Raw genomic sequence first — 18,871 nt, forward strand, 5'->3', positions numbered from 1 at the left:
TCAGTATTAAGAAACAGCGGAGATAATAAATTCACTAGAATACAGGATGCTCTGACATAAAAGAACATAAAGCATGGACAGAAAGAACTAAAATTGCTAGCATACACAAAAAAGGATATATAGAAGAGAAACAAAGGGAGATAAGAAAAGAGACAAGCCAAGAAATCAGGTACTCTTGCCAGACACTGGAAGTCCCTGCCAAAGGCACAAGGAAATTACCCAAATTAGGGAAGGTTGAAAAGTTTATGAAGATGATGATGAAAAGGACACTGAGTTCATGAGATGAAGAGCAGGAACGACCCCTGAAATTCTCCCCAAATTGGAGACCACGCCTCTAACTCCACCTCAACTCCGCCTCAACTCCGCCTGTTATGAATATTAAAAATAGATGTTGCAATATAATGAATATTCATAATATGTGATGCACTTGCTTGGCAAAAAGTGTATAAAAGGCTCAGCTGTGAGTTACTTGAATGGAGCAGTTTGTCCAGGGCGACCTGGGCTGCTCCCCGGCCGTAAATAAATACCTCCTGCTTATAGACTAAAAATTCTGTCTCTGAGCAGTTTCTCCGCGCCTTCTTTGGGGCACAAATTGGCATCACAAGGACTGAACATGCTGTGACAAAGAGGAGGGTGAGGAAGAGGGTGTCCCAGAGCCCCCTGACTCAATTTCCAGAGGGGTGTGCCAGGGGGAAGTGCTGGGGGGCGGACAAATCTGGGATTGGTTGAGAAAATACCTTAAATTGTGGAACCCCATGGACACGAGAGGCGCGTCAATATGTATTCCTGTGGGCCTCAGGCCTGAAATTAAAGGACCTACCCTCTTTATCTTATCTTATACACTAAGTTGGCTCGGAGTCCTGTTTTCTGTGGTCTCTTAAGGCAACACCAGCTACATATATGACCTTTCAAGACTTCACGTATTTATACATGTAAGAAACAAAGAAATTATTGTTCATTGGTTCGAAGTCACACAATTCTCTTCATTAATCAGTATTCTATTTTTTATTGGTGTGCTGGTTTAAAGGTAAAATGGCAGGAGAAATGAACCCAACTCAAAAGAGATTATAAGTCAGAGTTACAATTTAATAAAAATAATACAATAAATACAATTATATGGACAAACAAAAGCCCATGGTGCCGAGGAAAGCCTGTGTTTCCTTCTTGCTGGTTGGTGGGGACATGACTGCTATTTTGTTAATCACCTCTGTTGGAATCTGGTGACATCCATCTTGCCACTTCACTCCTAGAACTGGATTTCCTGATCAGGTCCCTTGACCTTACTTTGTTTAATGGCAAAACCAGTTCTTAGGAGAATCTGGATGATCTTCTCTCCTTTCTCGAAGACTTCCCCCGCTGTGTTCCCCCATACAATGATGTCATCAATGTACTGTAGATGTTCTGGAGCCTCGCCCTTTTCCAGTGCAGTCTGGATCAGTCCATGGCAAATGCTGGGACTGTGTTTCCACCCCTGGGGCAGTCAATTCCAGGTGTACTGCACATCCCTCCAACTGAAGGCGAATTGTGGCCTGCACTCCGCTGCCAAAGGAATGGAGAAAAAGGCATTGGCAATGTCAATGGTGGCATACCACTTGGTTGCCTTGGACTCCAGCTCGTACTGGAGCTCCAGCATGTCCAGCACAGCAGCACTCAGGGGTGGTGTGACTTCATCAAGTCCATGGTAATCCACCATCAACCTCCACTCTCTGCTGGACTTACGCACTGGCCGCATAGGGCTATTAAAGGGTGAGTGGGTCTTGTTGACCACCCCCTGGGTCTCCAGTTCACAGATCATTTTATGTATAGGAGTCATGGAGTCTCGGTCGGTGTGGTATTGCCAATGGTGTACTGTTGCTGTGGCCATTGGTACCAATTGTTCTTCAACCTTCAGCAGTCCCACAGCAGAGGGGTCCTCTGAGAGACCAGGCAAGGTGTTCAACTGTCTAATTTCCTCTGCCTCCACAGTAGCTATGCCAAAAGCCCAACTAAGTCCTTTTGGGCCTTTGAAATACCCACTCCTCAGGTAATCTATGCCAAGGATGCACGGGGCCTCTGGGCCAGTCACGATGGGGTGTCTATGCCATTCCTTCCCAGTCAAGCTCACTTCAGCTTCCAGTACAGTCAGCTGTTGGGATCCCCCTGTCACCCCAGAAATAGAGATGGATTCTGCCCCTACGTATCTTGATGGCATCAAAGTACATTGTGCGCCGGTGTCAACTAAAGCCTTTTATCTTTGTGGGTCTGATGTGCCAGGCCACCGAATCCACACAATCCAGTAGACCCTATTGTCCCTCTCCTCTACCTGGCTAGAGGCAGGGCCCCCCAGGTCCTGGTCATGGTACTCACTGCACTCTTCTTGTAAGTATGACCTGAAGGTCCCTTCAAGAGGATCAGACGTATCATGATTCCTGTACCGTCTGGAGTCTTGCCCACGAGAGACCAGAGCAGCATTTATCCTCAAAAAGTTTCTTGTGGTACTTGTTCTTCTTTTCGATTCATGTACCCGGGTTGCTAAGGAAGAGATGGGTTTTCCATCCCACTTCCTCATATCTTCTCCATGCTCATGGAGGTAAAACCATAGATTGCCACGTGGAGTGTACCCTCTCTCCTTAGCTGGGGGACGCCTGCTCCTGATAGCAGACACTTTTGTTTGTCCTAGGGAGATGTGGAAGATCCCTTGCTTCATTTCCTCTCTTAGCTTCTGGTGGCCCTCTTCAGTCTTCTCTTCCAGGCTTCGGACATGTTCGGCCAGTTTGGTTTCCACAGATGAGATGCGGGCTCGTAATGGGGCGGTGACAGTGTCTTCATAAATCCTGAGTTTACTAACCAACGCACCCACCTTGTCCTCTCCCTCTCTCCATTGCAATGTTGCTAAGTAGCGGGAATACATTTCTGGCTGGAGCCGTGCAAACTTTAACCACATCTGGGGTGTGCACTGTACACCATCTGGACTTTTAGGGAATCTTTCGTCCTCTGAAAAGATTATCACCAGTACGGCTAATTCCCTTAAGCACTGGATACCTTGTTCCATCATGTTTCACTGTCTTTGCTGTACGTGGAGGTCCTCCTTGCAAAGATATCTCTCCCTCACACTGGACAGCACTCATTGCCAGAGACTGAGAGTTTCCTGCCTCTTTCCAATCCCCTGATCAATGACTACATCTCAAGACAGGGATCCCAGTTGCCTTGCTTCACTCCCATCTAGAATTGTATCATTAGCTGCGGTGTCCCAGATTCGGAGCAACCAGGTCAGAATGGACTCATTCGCCTGTTGCGTGAACTCTCTCCGGAGCTCACGTAGCTCACCCAGGGATAGGGATTAAGTGATTATTTCCAGCTCTGTCTCCTCCACTGGATGTGAAGGTCCTGCCTCTTTGTCATCATTCACTATACGAACTGATTTAGTCTATGATTTCCTTTTCTGGACAGGGGCGACTGCTATTGGTTTTGGTTGTCCTTCTGGCTCCTCGACGGTTTGTGTGGACACGGTACTGGTTGATTTATTTCTTTTTCCCTCTGACTCAGCCATGGTTTGGGTGGACGTGGTGCCTGTGGATTTGCTCCTTCTCTTCTCCCCCTGACAGTGCTGTACCATGTCAAGTAGTGTCCGGTAGGCAGTGGCCAGGGCCCAGCAGGTTGCTGTGAGCTGGTCATCTCTGGAGCTGCCAGAGCATTTTTCCTTTACCAATCTTATCACGCTAACAGGATCCTGCAGTTGTTCGGGGTGAATTTCCAGATCATTGGAGGAGAGAACTTCTCCAAATACTGGCCGATGTCCTCCCACTTCCCATGCACCTCAACATTATCCATTCCCAGGGCAGGCCTCCAGACAACCTCTCTAGAAGGCCCTGTTCTGACCCTAAGCGTGGTGTAGACAGTACAGAGCAGACAAAGCAACACTAACAACAGCACTACGCTGTCTTAAACATCAAAAGGAAACTCAGTATTTTCAAAGACTCTTGTAGCAGGTCTGAAGGGGAAGAAGGAGATGAGAGGCTGGAAACAATCATTCCTTCCTGTTCCCCCAAAAGGCTGGGTGCGATTTTCAATGAGGTCCCAGAGGTAGCAACCCAAACCAGGACAGGCAAACAAGACTAAATACACATTCACAATTAAACTCACTGCTTCTGATGCTATGACGACATAAACACAGTATATTAATAAAGCAATTTTGATCCCTCTCCCTGGTCTTAAAGAGAGCATCAAAATAGGCAGATAGTTCCCCATATGTGGAAATATGAACAGGCTCAGATACAACATCCACGTGAATACATCAAGCAACATGGTGATCACGGAGTTTCTGTATCCAAATGCACAAACACTTAAAATGAAATTGTAATTCTGACTTCTCTCTCTGCCTCACATTGGGCACCAAAAATGTGCTGGTTTAAAGGTAAACTGACTGGAGAAATGAACCCAACTCAAAGGAGATTATAAGTCAGAGTTGCTATTTAATAAAAATAATACAATAAATACAATTATACAGACAAACAATTGGTTTTAACCCACAAAACCCAGATGTATAACCCAGTACCCTGGGGCACGAACAAAATGGTGTTCGTTGGCCCCCATGCAGAGCCCCACGTGGTCCCCCTGAGTCCAAAGTAAAAGGAGAGGGAAAACCTGTTGGTGAGAGTGCTGGTCACAGTCTGGTCAAGGGTGATGATCGCAGTCCAGTCGAGGGTGGTGATTGCAGTCCAGTCAAGGTTCCTACGGCAATTCGGGTTTCCAATTTGGGCACGCTGTGTGATCGAAGCAATCCACTTGCTCCATGTAGCATCAGTGGCACGATGCGTAGAGGGCACCTTTCCCTTGAATATCCAGCTCAGCACTGGTAGTCCAGGTGTCAGGAGGAGTTGTGATTCTGTGCCAATCACCTCTGAGGCAGCTTGTACTCCTTCATAAGCTGCTAGGATCTCCTTCTCTGTTGGGGTGTGGTTGGCCTCAGATCCTCTGTAGCTTCGGCTCCAGAATCCAAGTGGGCGGCCTGGGGTCTCGCCAGGCACTTTTCTCCAGAGGCTCCAAGAAGGACCATTATCCCTGGCTGCAGAATAGTGTACATTCTTCACATCTGGTTCTGTCCTGACTGGCCCAAGGGCTACAACGTGGGCAATCTCCTATTTCACCTGTTCAAATGCTTGCTGCTGTTTGGAGCTCCAGTGGAAGTCATTCTTCTTATGGATTACCAAGTAGAGAGGGCTTACCATCTGACTGTACTCGGGGATGTGCATCCTTCAGAAACCTATGGCACCCAGGAAGGCTTGTGTTTCTTTCTTGCTGGTCAATGGGACCGTTGCTGTGATCTTGTCAATGACTTCTGTTGGGATCTGATGACATCCGTCTTTCCACTTCACCCCCAGGAACTGGATCTCTCGGGCAGGTCCCTTGACCTTACTTTTCTTTATGGCAAAACCAGCTCCCAGGAGAATCTGGATGATTTTCTTTCCATTCTCAAAAACTTCCTCTGCTGTGTCCCCCCATACGAAAATGTCATCAATGTACTGTAGATGTTCTGGAGCCTCACCCTCCTCTAGTGCAGCCTGGATCAGTCCGTGGCAGATGGTGGAACTGTGTTTCCACCCCTGGGGCAATTGGTTCCAAGTGTACTGCACACCCCTCCAAGTGAAAACAAACTGTGGCCTACACTCTGCTGCTAAGGGGATGGAGAAGAATGCATTTGCAATGTCAGTAGTGGCGTACCACATCACTGCCTTGGACTTCAGCTCGTACTGGAGCTCCAACATGTCTGGCACAGCAGCACTCAGCGGTGGGGTAACTTCATTCAGGCCACAATAGTCCACAGTCAATCTCCATTCTCCATCATACTTATGCACAGACCAGATGGGGTTGTTGAAGTGTGAATGGGTCTTGCTGATCACCCCTTGGCTCTCCAGCTCACGGATCATCTTATGGATGGGGATCACAGAGTCTCAGTTTGTTTGGTACTGTTGATGATGCGCTATTGTGGTGGCAACTGGCACTCGCTGTTCCTCAACCTTCAACAATCCCACAGCAGAAGGGTTCTCTGAGAGGCCTGGTAATGAATTCAACTGCTTAGCCACCTCTGCCTCCACAGCAGCTATTCCAAAAACCCATCGATGTCTCTTTGGGTCTTCGAGATACCTGTTCCTGAGGTAGTCAATGCCCAGGATACATGGGGCATCTGGACCAGTCACAATGGGGTGTTTCTGCCAGTCCCTCCCGGTCAAGCTCACCTCAGCTTCCAACACGGTCAACTCTTGAGACCCGCCTGTCACCCCAGAAATGGAAATACTCTCTGGTCCCACATGTCCTAATGGCATTAACATACATTGAGCAGCAGTGTCAACCAAAGCCTGGTATTCTTGTGGGTTGCCCATCCCTTCCAAAAAGTACCTCCAATAGTGCCATTGCCCTCAGGCGTAGGATCCCCTCTTCTATGGTCTTCCATGCTTTTGAATAATTGTCTGCCTGCAAGGGATCTCTGTAAATAAACCTCTCCCTCACACTGTCCAAAAGCCATGCCCAGAGAGACAGAGGCTTTGATTCTCTCACGAACGCCTCCTCGATACCCACATCCTGGGCAATAGACCTCAAGAACCTTGCTTCACTGCCATCAAGGTTTATGGCATCACCCGTAGAGTCCCAAACTCGGATCATCCAGGTCAGAACACGCTCATTTGGGCAACGAACAATGTCTGCCCGTAAGCTCCAGAGGTTGTTATATGATAAGGACTCAGTAATGATTTCTGGCTCTGGACCAGCCACCTGTGTGAGGGTCCTGCCAATCCCCATCATCGTCAACTGGGTGAACCAATTTGGTCTTACATTTCCTTTTTTTGATAGGGGCAACCTCCATTGGCTTGGTCTGTCCCTTTGATTTGGCCTTATCCTGAGTCACCATGGTATCAGGCATCTTGTTTTCATCTTTCCCTTTTCCCTGGAAGTGCTGCACCATACCGAGCAGCTTCCGGTAGGCAATGGCCAAAGCCCCACATGCAGCTGCCAGCTGCCTCTCCATGGGTCTACCATGACCTCTCTCCCTCATGACTTTCATTATTTTTGTAGGGTTTAAGAATTGTTCGTGGGTGAACTTCCATGCTGTAGGAGCCGAACAACTTTCTAGGAATTTACCCATATCCTCCCAGAACCCATGCCACTCGAGGTTTCCCACCCCTGGGGCAGGCTTCTGGACACATTCTCAATAATTCTTGACCCTAGCTTCATCTATTAGGTATACCATAATGGCACAAACTTGCACAAAAAGCCCCAAAAGTAAAATGTCTCCAACATCTAAGGAGAATTTAAACTTCCCAGAGGCAATTGTATTGGATCCAAAGGGAAACTGGATGAAGGGTTGGGCAAATATACCCCCCTGCATTTCTCCATAGGGATGGGTGCCATTATCCTTAAACCCCCAGAGGAAGCAACTTAGGCTAAAGCAGTAGTGCATCCTTGGGGACATACTCCTGATGAAAATCACAGGTGCTGAGTTTGCCATGTCATAAACCCAATGCACAAACTCGAAGGTACTTATCACTATGAGAGTCTTAATATCTGAGCTGAAACACATCAACAAATGGGACAGATATCTTGGCATGGTTATGTGCCAGAGGAAAGCAACAACCCCAAGCATCATGGTGCCTACAGGTTCAACCCGTGTGTAAATCACACAAGGGCAGTTATTCCTTTTCCACCTTTCCTCTCTTTGGGCCCTGTGTTGGGCGCCAATTATGTCTCAGTTTAATGAGACTGAAGTGTTTTGCTAAGGAGGATGAGTTATGAGGAAGACCAAGCTCCTCCCTCTAAGCAATTGTAAATCTGAAATTAAGAGGCTCCAATTGAGGAAGTATGGAGAAAGAAAAGATAGTAACCCTTTATTAAAGGATATATGTGCATTGACAGAACAACAAAAGAACACAAAAACAACTAAACTATAATCCTGTACCCAAAGTGCCCTCCAAAAAAAACCCCAGTTCAGTACTTTCCACCCTTTGGTGCAATTCTAACCATGATCAGAAGGGGGCACTGTTGAATCACTGGAGGCGGAGAGCCTGCAGTTGCTCTGTGGTGGTCGGCAGGGGGCGCTGTTGGGCTCTGGCAGTCGCCGTGTGGGGACCCCAGTGCGCAGGAAAAGCTGAAATGGAGATCTCCCCCCCCCACCAAGAAGGGGAAGGGGAAAAGGGGAAAAAGGGGCTCTTCCCACAGACTCACGCTGTTGGCGACTGGCTCCGGCTGAGACTCCCCCAAAGGTTCCTTCGCAGAAGGGCCAAGCCTCTCTGATGAAATCTGAGCAAGTCCGGGCTGGGGGAAGAACAGGGTGCAGGAGAACGGAGGCGAACTGGGACCGGAAGCAGCCAGATGACCCCTCCAAAAACAAAACGAACTTTGGAACCCCCCGACACAAACACCCTCCCTGAGTCAGGGCAAAAGTGGAGTGACTGCCGTTTCCCAAGGAGAGGAAAAAAACCCAAACTCATCACCTCCCCCCCACACTCTTCAGAGGGCCATCAGTCTGGAATGCAGGTTGTTGACCAGTTCTTTTGTGTGTGTGCATCACCCTAGGCAAACACCCTCCCCCTCCCTCATTCAACATCTTTCTTTTACAGTGATGCAGGGGAAAGAAAAAATCCCAAGCTCGTTTTTTTTAGAATAAGTAAACCTATGACACTGTATATACATGTGTTTGTGTGCGCCTATTGGGAATACATGCTAGCCTCATTATTGATTGGACCTGTGAGCATGGAGCTGCGGCAGCAGTTAATGGTGATGCCTCAGAGCTTTTTGAATTTTTTTACTTCTGTAGATTTTAGAAGTAGATGTGTAGTAAATGTAGATTTTAATGTAGCTGTATTATATTCCTTACCCTTTAACATAGTGGTTTACACATACCCAACCCTATTACCCCATTTCATATCAATCCCTCTAAATTCTGTTAGAGTGTTTAGTCTTCTTTACAAGGTCATCATCATCATGGCTAGGCTTTGCAAATGAAGATTTAAGAAGGACTCTACCCATGCTTGCTACAAACGCCCTGAGGGCTAAAAAGGCCAATGAGAGATAGACAAGTCGGGTTGCAAAAGGCACAGCGGAAAGTCTCCTTAGGCGGTATGGGTTCTTTCTACGTTGTCTCTTCTCCTCAAGAATGATTCTGTGTGTGTTCTCAAAAGAAGCAGCAGTGTTATGAATAGTGTGTCTCCATGTCTCCCAATTGGAGGCCAGAGTAGACCAATGATGATGATCAATATGACCAAAGTTGAGATATTGTTTCAGGGAGTCCATGTATCTCCTCTTCAGGGCTCCTCTCTTGCGGCAGCCAGTGGCAAGTTCGCCATAGAGCACAATCTTAGGGAGGTAGTAATCCTCCATCCTGGAGACGTGCCCTGCCCAACGCAGCTGTGTTCTCAGCAACATGGCCTCAATACTCGTAACTGCTGCCTGTTCAAGAACAGACGCATTAGTCACGTAATCAGTCCAGTGGATGTTTAGGATTGTATGGAGGCAGCGCTGATGGTTATTAGAAAGGGTTCAGAAAGTGCATTGCCATATCTGACTTGGCCGCACTGATCCTCATGAAGCAAAATGATCATTTTGAGAAACTTGGGGGGACATCCCAATCGTTCCAAAATCTGCCACAGACCTTTTCTGCTCACAGTATCAAAAGTTTTGGTGAAATCAACAAAGGTTACATAGAGTCCTTTGTTCTGTTCCCTACACTTCTCTTGCAGTAGTCTGAGAACAAATACCATGTCTGTAGTGCTCCTATTGGCTCTGAAACCACATTGGCTTTCAGGTAGAAGTTCTTCTGTGATAACAGGTATTAATGTGTTCAAAAGTATTCTTGCAAGGATTTTACCAGCAATGGAGAACAGAGTAATACTTCGGTAATTTGAACAGTCTGATTTATCTCTCTTCTTATACAAGGTGATGATGACTGCATCACAAAGATCTGATGGTAGTTCACCTAGTTCCCAACAATGCACCACGAACTCGTGAAATTTAGCATGGAGTGCTTGGCCTCCATGCTTCCAGACTTCAGGTGGAATTCCATCAACCCCAGTTGCCTTGCCAGTTTTCACCTGCTGTATGGCCTTGAGAGTTTCTCCCATAGTAGGGGCAATATCCAGTTCATTTTTCACCGGTTGTTGTGTAATGTACTGAATTGCTGAGCCTTGAACTACACGGTTGGTACTGAAAAGAGTCTGAAAATGTTCAGACCATCGATTCATAATGGAAATTTTATCTGTGAGAAGCATTCGACCATCTGCACTAAGTAAAGGGCTTTGAACCTGGTGTGTAGGTCTGTACACTGCTTTCAAAGCCTCATAGAATCCTCTGTAATCACCTGAATCTGCACATAATCAAATCTTTCCTGCTAGATTGATCCACCACTTGTTCTGGATGTCTCGAAGTTTCTGTTGGAGCTTACTGCATGCAAGATGAAAGACTGCTTTTCTTACATAAAAAGATGGCTGAGCAAGGTGTGCTTGGAGAGCAGTTCTCTTCTTTATCAACAATTCCTGGATTTCTTGATTGTTTTCATCAAACCAGTCCTTGCTCTTCTTGAGGGAGAACCCTAAGGATTCTTCAGAGGATTGCAGGATGCTGCTTTTAATATGTTGCCAAAGTGCTTTGGGACAGGAATCTATGGAATGATCTTTGAGTCTAGTTTGAAGATTTGCCTGGAAGCTGACTCTCACTGTAGCTGTTTGAAGATTGTTAACTTGGAGTCTCCTCCTTGGAATACCGCCCCTTTTAGGTTTGAACTTAAAGTGGAAGTTAAGTTTACAATGCACAAGGCGATGATCTGTTTGACATTCGGCACTAGGCATCACTCGGGTATGATGAACATCGCGAACATTTCTCTGTCGCACCAAGACGTCAGTGAGGTGCCAATGCTTGGATCAAGGATGCATCCAGGTTGTCTTCAAACTATCTTTCTGCTGAAAGATAGTGTTGGTCATGGTGAGCTGCTGCTCTGCACAAAACTCTAGCAGAATGTGTCCATTATCGTTGCAGTTTCCAACACCATGCTTGCCTAATACTCCTTTCCAGGCTTCAGAGTTTTTTCCTACTCTGGCATTGAAATCACCAAGGATTATGATCTTATCATCTGCAGGAACCTTTTGGATAAGGCGGTGCAGGTCAGTGTGGAAACTCCATTTCATATCAATCCCTCTAAATTCTGTTAGAGTGTTTAGTCTTCTTTTCGAGGTAGAATTGTAGAAAAACACCTCTGTTTAAGAACATTGCACCCTAGGCCTGGACCAGAAGATATCACACAGACAAAGCAACCTTCAAGCCCAGAACTTTGGAGGAGCTCCAAGGACTGTATGTGCTGTGAAGAAGATGAAGATGAGGAAGAAGGGGTCCCAAATGCTCCCAGACCCAATTCCCAAAGGGGCATGTCAGGAGGCAGAACTGGGCAGAAGCAGGGGGTGGATAGATCTGGGATTGGATGGACCTTATTATAAAATCATAGAACCACTGTCTGGGTGGGCGCACATGGTGTGAATTCCCCTAGGCCTGTGGGCCTGATTAGAGGACCTTCTCTCTTTATCTTATACACTAAATTGGTCTGGAGTCTTTTTCTCCGTGATTTCTTTAGGCTACAATGGTTAATGCGTGAACCTTTTTCATGAGCCCCCTTTCCCTGAACTTTCATTGATGAGCATGGTGTCATATGGTATGGAATATATCTTTGGTCAATTTTGGTCAGCTGTCCCAGCTTTCTCCCCTCCTTATCACTTGTCCACCCCCAGCCTGCTCACATTTGAGGGGGGGAGGAGAGATAAAGCCTTGACACTGCTCTGGAAGCAATGTTCAGCAATAACTAAAATATTGGAATGTGGGGTGGGTTGACCCTGCCTGGCTGCCAGGTCCCCATCAAGCTGCTCTCTCACTCCCCCTCCTCAGCAGGACATGGGGAGAAAATAGGATGAAAAAGCTCATGGGTCAAGATAAGAACAGGGAGATCTCTCACCAATTACCATCACGGGCAAAAGGAGAAGAAGATTAATTTAATTCATTGCCAATTACAAATAGAGTAGGATAGTGAGAAGTGAAGACAAAGCTAAAAACACCTTCTCCCCACCCTCTCCCTTTTTTGAGGCTCAGCTTAACTTCTTCATTACAGACCTCTGCCTCCTTCTTTCCCTTCAAGTGGTGCAGGGCAGACAGGGAATGGGGATTGCGGTCAATTCATAATGCTTTGTCTCTGCTGCTCCTTCCTCACACTTTTTACCTGCTCCATTGTCTAGTTCCTCCCATGGGATACAGTCCTTCATGAACTTCGCCAACATGGTCCTTCCCATGGGCTGCAGTTCCTAAAGAACTGCTCCATTATGGGTCTGTTCCACAAGGTACAGTCCTTCAGGAACAAACTGCTGGAGCTTGGGTCCCCCACAAACTGCAGTTCCTGCCAGAAAACCTGCTTCTGTGTGGGGCCACAGTTTCTGCCAAGAACCTACTCGTGTGGGCTCTCCATGAGCTGCAGATGGATATCTGATCCACCATGGACCTCCATGGGCTGCAGGGTAGCAACCTGCTTCACCATGGTCTTCTCCACAGGCTGCAGTGGAATCTTTGCTCTGATGTCTGGACCACCTCCTTGCCCTCTTTCTTCACTGGTCTTGGTTTTCTGCAGGGTTGTTTCACATTTTTCTCACTCTCCTCTCTCACAGCTTCTGCACAGCATGTTTTCCCCTTTCTTATATATGTTATCACGTAGGCTACATCAGCTTCGCTGATTGGCTCAGCTTTGGCCAATGAAGGGTCCATTTTGGAGCCAGCTAGAAATTGTTCTGTCTGACGTGGGGGCAGTTTCTGGCATCTTATCATAGAATCATAGAATCATTAAGGTTGGAAAAGACCTCTAAGGTCACTGAGTCCAACCATTAACCCAGCACTGCCATGTTCACCACTAAACCATGTCCCCAAGTGCCACATATACACATTTTTTTAACTCTTCCATAGTGGTGATTCCACCACTTCCCTGGGTAGCTTGTTCCAATGCCTGATCACCCTTTCAATGAAGAAATTTTTCCTAATATCTAATCTAAACCTTCCCCAGCACAACTTGAGGCCATTTCATCTCATTCTGTCACTTACTACTCTTTTCCTCAGAGAAATAAACTAGATCACATTTTTAAATTTATTCTAGATGTCAGCCACTAGCAAGCCTGACCATCTGCCTGACCACTTCAGGGCTGAACAAAAGTTAAAGCATTCAGGGTTTGAGTACCCTTTCCATAAAGAAATTCTTCCTAATATAAAGTCTGGACCTCCACTGGCACAGCTTTGAACCATTCCCATGCGTCCTGTCACTGGATACCAGGGAGAAGAGTTCAGCACCTCTCTCTCCACTTCCCCTTCTCAGGAAGCTGTGGAGAGCAATGAGGTTACCTCAGTCTCCTTTTCTCCAAACCAGACAAACCCAAAGTCCTCAGTTGCTCCTCATAGGATATGCCTTCCAGCCCCTTCACCAGTCTTACTGCCCTCCTCTGGGTGCATTCAAGGACCTTCTTAAATTGTGGGGCTCAGAACTGCACACAGTACTCAAGGTGAAGCCACACCAATGCTGAATACAGTGGGATAATCACCTCTTTTGACTGCCTGGATATGCTGTGTTTGATGCCCCCCAGGATGCAGTTTGCCCTCTTGTCTGCCAGGGCCCACTGCTGACTCATACTGAACCTGCTGCTGACCAGCACCCCCAGATCCCTTTCTGCAGGGCTGCTCTTCAACTACTCCTCTGTGGGGTGAAGTCGCAGCCCCACAATTGAAGCTTGAGAGGTTTGAGGTATTGCAAAGTGTTAGGTCCTGTTCCATGGGAACAGTGGAGCTAATTAGATAGTTTCCATAGACACAGCCTTGAGTTATAAAGAGTACAAGGTTAAAGCTGTTTGGCTGAGTGCAGGTGCTGCATGCCTAAATGTTTTTGCAAGAATATGTTTATATTGTATGCATGAGAAAGTTGAAGGGAGCGATCTCAATAAAAGCTGCCTGCTACGCTGAGCAGGCAGACATCTCTGCCTCATCACCCTATTGCGTGTCGTGTGTTTTTCTTCCCCCACGGACTAAGACCTACCGACAGATACCCTACAACACTCCTCTCACAATCTGGCATTACTCCATCCCAGGTGCAGAATCTGTCCTTTGGACTTGTTAAATTTCATGCCACTGATTATTGTCCAATGCTCAAGTGTATCCAGATCCATCTGCAAGGCCTCTTATCCTTCAAGACAGTCAACTGACCCTAGAATTGAACCCCGAGGGACACCGCTGGTGATCTGTCACCATAAAGTTGTCCCAGGAGGACAGCCTGCTTCACCATGGTCTTAACCACAGGCTGCAGGGGAATCTCAGCTCTGGCATCTGGAGCACCTCCTCCCCCTCCTTCTTCACTGGCTCGGCCATGGCCAGCTGTGGGTCTGTCTTGGAGCTGGCTGGCATTGGCTCTGTCAGACATAGGGGAAGCTTCCAGCAGCTTCTCAAAGAAACCACCTCTGTAGTCCTCTGCTCCCCCCTGCCCCGCCCAACCCTGCTACCAAAACCTTGCCACACAAACCCAATACACCATGCCAACACCCAGAATACCATCCTGGGCCTTGAAAAAGTAATTCTGTTGCACAGGATCCCGAAAAGAATTGAGTCAGATGACAGGACTCATCTACAAACAATCTCTTAGACACCTGGGGAAAGGAACACTGCACCCATTGGGTGTACTACATTCCCCATCACTGACAAATGCTGGGAAAACTGAATGATACAATGGACTGTTAAAGACTACACTGAGAGCAATAGGTGCTGGCACATTGAAGCACTGGGATGCAAATTTAGCAGAAACCTTATGGCTGGTTAACACCAGAGGATCTGACACCTGACAGGATGCCCCTTTCTCAGAAGGGAAAGTAAGTTCTGGCACAGGAGCTAGCAGGGCTCATTGACAGACCTTTAAACAAGCTTGGAAGGGGGAAAGTGTCGTAGTTTGACTCACCCAGCGTCCCCCTGTAGCTGGAAATGGTTAATTCCAGAGTGGCATTTCCGATGCAGAGCCAATCAAAAACTTAATAATGCCTCTGCAAAATTCCATATTTTATAGACTGGAAGAGAAGCACTGGTTGCACAGAAAGAATTGGAGCCATGAGGTAGCCGAGGGGAGCCCTGAGTTTGGGAGTGCCCCTGGGCACCCCGCGGCCCTGGCGCTATGGCCAGGGCTGTGGCAGTTCCTCGCTGTTTTCCCCTGTGAGTGGGGGGGACAGCAGCAGCGATCGTGAAACAGAGCAGAAAGAATTCCAGGCAGAGGAGAAAGAAACTTCAAGCAGTCTCGCTGCCACCTCCCCTGCCATGGCAGGGGGAGGGGGCAACTCGAGTTGAGACTGGAGCAGCAGAGACAGGCAGAGGGAGCCTGGAGGTCCCCTGCATGAGGTTTGGACCAGGGCAGCCGAAACAAGGAATGCAGGCGATGGCCTCCCCCGCCACACTGCAGCCAAGCTGATGCCTGCAACTGAAACAGAGAAGACAAACCGAGCAGACTTTTTCTGGGTAAGGACTTTAATGAAAACTATCAGGGTATAAGAATGAGCAAAAACCCAGAAAATCCTGCGACCCAGGAGGAAGAACGGACCCAATTTGGAGGAGTCCCAGAACCTTATCCCCTGGGAGGGACCATCCATGGAACAGGGGAAAAGACTCAAAAGCTTTAACTCCCTGTAGCCAGTGATGCAGACCATGGTGAAGTAAGTGTCCCCTTACAGCCCATGGAGAAGCCCTCGTTGGAGGCCGAGCAGCTGGGGGGGGTGCAGATGACCCCCCCTCCGTACCCCAATGAGAGAGAAAGAGACTTTAGCTATTGATCTGAAGGTTCTTCTTCTGGACTGATGTGGGAGGAGATCGAGGGGTGGTATAAATTGTATTAATACTGTGTATTTATTTGCTCTTTAGTTTCTATAGTTTTTATTCTGTTAGTAATAAATTTTGATATAATTCCCCCATGCTGGGTCTGTTGCCTGTCTGAAAACTTCTCTCAACATTTAAGCAGATTTGTGGGGGTTTGAAAAATTGGTTTTGGGAGTCAAACTACGACAGAAAGGAACAAAACCAGGCTTGCCAGTGATGAGTAATGGGATGATGTGCCAAAACTTGAGGAAACATGCACTAATGGGATCCCTCAATCTGCTTTACAAGGTGTTGGCTACAATGTACGACACCTGAAATGTTTCTACACCAATGCAAGCAGCATGAGGAACAAACAAGAGGAGTTCAAAGCTTTGGCCCAGTCCCAGAGATTTGACATCACTGGCATAAGTGAAACCTGCTGGGATGAGTCCTGTGACTGGAGTGCCCTGTTGGACAGTTACAGGCTCTTCAGGAGGGATAGGCAGGGCAGAAGAGGCCAAGGGGTGGCATGGTATGTAATAAAAGGGTTAGAATGTATGGAGCAGGAACCACTTGACCAATGGAGGATGCACCTTGCAAGAAACTGAGCATATGCAGCAGTAACCTAATCTGAGCTGTCTTTGGCAACCAATAACTCAACAAAACACTCCACATCTGCTTTCCTGAACACTCATCATAGAGATAGAACCCAAGTCATGGACTAAATAAACTCAGTCAACATTTGATGGGGGTGACCTGTAAGTCATTCCTGTAGGGAATGATATCTGTGTATATATTAAAGGACAGGAAGGGAATGGTGGTTAATAAGGATGCATTGGATAATGTAGGACCTGACCATGATGCAAATGGTATGGAAGAAGTAGTGGAGATTATACTGGGTGTGACTGGGATGGAGTTAATTTTCTTTGTAGCAGCCCGCATAGCACTGTATTTTGGATTTGTGACTAAAACAGGGTTGATAACACACCAGTATTGTGGCTATTGCTGCACAGTGCTTGCCCCATCCATGAGATGATTCATGAACTGGAGAGCCAGGGAGTGGTCAGCAAGACTCACTCACCCTTTAATAGTCCTATATGGTCAGTGCGTAAGTCCAATGGAGAGTGGGGACTGACAGTAGACTATCGTAGCCTGAACCAAGTCACACCACCACTGAGTGCTGATGTGTCAGACATGCTGGAACTTCAGTACGAACTGGAGTCCAAGGCAGCCAAGTGGTGCCACCATAGACATTGCTAATGAGTTTTTCTCCATTCCTTTAGCAGCAAAGTGGAGGCCACAGTGTGGTTTCACCTGGAGGGGTGTCCAGTAGACCTGGAACCAAGTTCCCCAGGGGTGGAAACACAGCCCCACTATTTGCCATGGACTGATCCAGACTGCACTGGAAAAGGGTGAGGCTCTAGAACACTTGCAACAAGTTGCTCCTCTATGGAGTTGCCACAGCATTCTCCTTGCAAATATTCTGTCACTTTATCAGGGTCCTGTAGTTGTTCAGGGGTGAACTTCCAAACCATTGGAGGAGAGAATTTCCCCCAAAACTGGCTCATTTTCTCCCACATTCCATGCCACTTGTGACTATCCACCCTTGGAGCAGATCTCTGAATGACCTGCCTAGAAATCTCTGTCCTGACTCTAGACATGGTGTTGACCACACTGAGGAGACATAGCAGACATAGCAACAAGAACGTGCTTTCCTTAACATCCAAAGGGAATTCAAAATTCTCAAAAGCTGTTGTAACAGGCCTGAAGGAGGAAAAGGGAATGAAAAGCTGGGGAAAATCATCCTCCCCTGTTCTCCCTACAGAGTGAGGTCCCAAAGGTAGCGCCTGAGGTAAGGGCAGGAGAGCAACACTGAATATATATCCCAAATGACCCTCATTGCCCTTGATGTTATGTCATAAACTGATATCCCACAGTACATCAACAAAGCAATCCTGATCCCTCTCCCTGCTCTGAAAAAGAACACCACAAGGAGCACATATGGGAACATATACAGGGTTAGGTACCACACCCACCTGAACAGACCACACCCACCTGAACAGACCAAGCAACATTGTGACCAGTGGCTCTGTACCTAATACAACAAATGCTTAGATCAAATTTGCTTCCAATCCACTCTGGACAGATCTATTGTTATCTCAACCCTTCATGTCTCATGTTGGGCACCAAATAAGGCTGTCATGGTTTAGGAATGGTATTTCCCAATTTAGTGCTCCCACTGAAACACTCCAAACCACACCCTGCTCTCTCTCTCCCCCGCTTTCCTCTCCCCCTCCCCTGTGTCAGGCTGGAGAGGAGAATTGGAGGCACAAAAGGCAAAGATCACAAGTTGAGATAAGAACAATTTACTGGAAACAGAAATGAAATAAGAAAATGAACAGTAACAGCAATAATATAAATAACAGTGTGTACAAGAGAGGTGAACAATTCACACGATTGCTCACCATGCAGAAACTGGCAATACACGAACCATCACCACATTACCCTGACCTGGAAGGAACCCCTTTCCCCATCCCTGGAAAATGACATAAGGTGGTATAGAATAACCTCTGGGTCCTAGCCATGCTCACTCCTGGCTACTGCAAAAATTAACCCTGTCCTGGCTGGAACCAGGACACATAGCATCAAGGTTTTCTCTTTTTCCTACTCTGTCCCGGCAGTAAGTAGGCTGGGGGTGGGCATGAGGTTGGGAAGGGACACAGGCAGGACAGCTGGCTCAAATTGACTAAAGGGGTATTCCATAGCATACAATGTCATGCTCAGCAATAACAATGGATGGGAGGGGGTTTTGGGGGAGACAGCCATTGTCAGACTGGCTGTGTATCTGCTTGTGGGAGGTTACAAGTGATTATTTTTGCATCACTTCTTTTATTTAGTTTGCTGGTGTTTTTTTCTCTCTTCTTTCCTTTGTTTATTGAACTTCTTAACCTTGATGCTTTTGCCCTTCTAATTGTCTCCCTGGTCCAACTGGGGGGCAGGAAGTGAGTGAGTG

At 47.1% G+C, this 18,871-nt stretch overlaps 1 long non-coding RNA gene across 1 annotated transcript; it reads left to right on the forward strand.

Moving 5' to 3' along the window:
* Nucleotides 1–3,620: 3,620 nt before the first annotated feature.
* On the forward strand, nucleotides 3,621–17,407 carry LOC113960810. Its single transcript, XR_003532105.1, has 4 exons — nucleotides 3,621–3,635; nucleotides 9,356–9,357; nucleotides 13,370–13,378; nucleotides 17,298–17,407. It is a non-coding gene; the product is annotated as an uncharacterized LOC113960810 (long non-coding RNA).
* The last annotated feature ends 1,464 nt before the right edge of the window (nucleotides 17,408–18,871 follow it).

The sequence above is a fragment of the Neopelma chrysocephalum genome, unplaced genomic scaffold (genome assembly GCF_003984885.1).
Source record: "Neopelma chrysocephalum unplaced genomic scaffold, ASM398488v2 Primary Assembly neopelma1_96914, whole genome shotgun sequence".
NCBI lineage: Eukaryota > Metazoa > Chordata > Aves > Passeriformes > Pipridae > Neopelma > Neopelma chrysocephalum.